Genomic DNA, 1,590 nt, shown 5'->3' with positions numbered 1-1,590 from the left:
GCATGGTGTTCTGGGAGAATTCTCCAGCATCTCTGTGCTAGGATAAGAGAATACGCAGTGTAATAAGTGCATGTGGGTCGTGAGTGGTAACAGCTCTGGTGAGAGACCTCACATGTGGAAAACAGAATTGCAGGAACTTAATTCTTGTTAATCTTCAGTTCGTATAACTTAATAGCATTAACTTAAAAAGAATATGGCATAATGACAACTTAAAGCTGTGATGTAATGCCTTATTTAAGAGGCTGAGACAAAAAAAATAATCTGAATTTTATGCTTCCTGGTTTGAGTGTATTTGATAAAGAACAAGCATGCTGACCATGCATGTTTTTCAAATATGTTCAAATAATACAGAATGTTTTATTTTTTTGTGTGTAGAAGCTAATAAATCACCGCATAACATGAGGAAATGCTTGTTCTCTCTGTTAAACAGGAAAAAGCTGCCAATAAGAATGCACATAGCACAAAAGAGAAACAAAGAGAAACAGAGCCACTTTTTAAAATATTCCATAGCAGGCTTAGCAAATTTTTAAGTCAGTCTTGCTCAATGTAGTTAATCCTCTGCTGTTTCCTAAAGCAGAAATTTTCAAAATCTGAAATCAAGATTTTCTTATGTTCTTACACATGGGCAAGGCCTCCTGTCACTCATCAACTTTATGATTTAATTCTTCATTCTTCTCATTTCATCTATTTTCTCAGAATTAAGATTACACTTGTAGATTTTGGGACATCCATTTAAGAGTGGCGCTGAATCTGTTACAGCTCTCGTTTAAGTGGCAGAATGCCTGTAAAGCACTCTTCAGATGCAATGTAAACAAAATTCCTACTTGTCAGATTCCATGCCTCTAAAACGTCACAGACAAGGACAGAATCAGAGAACTGCTTATACAAACGATATGCTTCAGTTTTGATTTTTTTCTATTTAAAGCCAAACATGGCAAAGAAGTAACACCCATAAAAGTCTGGTAAAAGTAAAAACACCAGCAAAGAAAGCAAATAGAGAGGAGGTTAGAACGTATTTCCTTTCCTTGTAAATATTTGAAAGCAGTTAATTTTATAAGTTTGAAATAGTTGCCCTAAATCCACATTGTCAGTATTTTATGTGAATTCCTTAGAGTTAAATATACAGGCTATTCTTGTGGCTAGCAGGGCCAGGAATTCCAAACACTGAAGACGCTGGCCATTTTCCTTTTAATTTGGGCTTTAAGAGAAAGGTGTGTTTAAATTGTCCTGAAGGGTGAAAAATGAAGATTTCCTAACAGGATAATTCCACGTGAGGAAGAACATACATACATAGCCATAACACACACACACACACACACACACAGAGAGAGAGAGAGAGAGAGAGAGAGAGAGAGAGAGAGAGAGAGAGAGAGAGAGAGAGAGAGAGGAGAGCTTAATTCCTAGACACTTGCTTTCAGATTCTACAAAGTCTATTATCGACTTATTCTGTGCATTTTAATGGCTGCATTATAACAAGTTAAAATCTAAAGATATTTCAAATCCAACAGTCTGGGTGAGACATTGGCTACTAGCATGATACTCGAGGGCGGATCAGAATCTAGAGCTGTAGGTGTTGCTCACATCTAGCTT

The sequence above is a fragment of the Arvicola amphibius genome, chromosome 7 (assembly GCF_903992535.2).
Source record: "Arvicola amphibius chromosome 7, mArvAmp1.2, whole genome shotgun sequence".
NCBI classification, from domain to species: Eukaryota; Metazoa; Chordata; class Mammalia; order Rodentia; family Cricetidae; genus Arvicola; species Arvicola amphibius.
Note: the sequence above shows the minus strand (reverse complement) of the source record.